The sequence below is a fragment of the Triticum dicoccoides genome, chromosome 7B (assembly GCF_002162155.2).
Source record: "Triticum dicoccoides isolate Atlit2015 ecotype Zavitan chromosome 7B, WEW_v2.0, whole genome shotgun sequence".
NCBI lineage: Eukaryota > Viridiplantae > Streptophyta > Magnoliopsida > Poales > Poaceae > Triticum > Triticum dicoccoides.
This window is the reverse complement of record NC_041393.1, coordinates 18,680,163-18,680,852: the sequence shown is the minus strand read 5'-3', so window position 1 is coordinate 18,680,852 and position 690 is coordinate 18,680,163.

Here is a 690-nt window from a genome sequence, read left to right as displayed (position 1 = left end):
TAAGTCATTAAAAATAAAAAAGAGGCGCAATGCTCGTTAATTCGCTTCAAGCCTTTCGGAATAGTGTAAACTGCACTGCACATAGCTCTGTGCAGTCTACCATATTCCTCAAGGCTTGAAGCTAACCAACGTGCAGGTGAGCATTGAGCCTCTTCTTCATCGTCTCTGCACTCAGGGTTTATAAACAGCTGCGAGTGCCTCTCGCTTGGCGAGATGGGACTAAAAAAACAGCTGCAGAAAGAATCAACTAAAAAACAACTGTAGAAATAAATAAGTAATTATACGGGTCCATTGGTACCGGTTGGTGGCGCCAACCGGGACCAATGCCCCTCTTTAGTCCCGGTTGGTGGCTGAAACCGGAACCAATGCCCCTCTTTAGTCCCGGTTGGCGGCACCAACCGGGACCAAAGGTCTTTGTTTCCCACCCTTTGGGCTGCTGAAAAGAGGCCTTTGGTCCCGGTTGGTGGCTCCAACCGGGACTAAAGGGTGCATTGGTCCCGGTTTGAGCCACGAACCGGGACCAAAGCTTTTGCTACATAAGTAGCACTTAGGAAAATTTTATAATCGCGCATCCCCACTTCGATCTCCTCTCCCCCTACGGCGGCGAATCCATCCCGACGCCGTCAGGCTGCCCGAGCCGCCCCGACACCGCCGTCCCCTGCCGCCCCGACGCCGTCGCCGCCCCGCCCT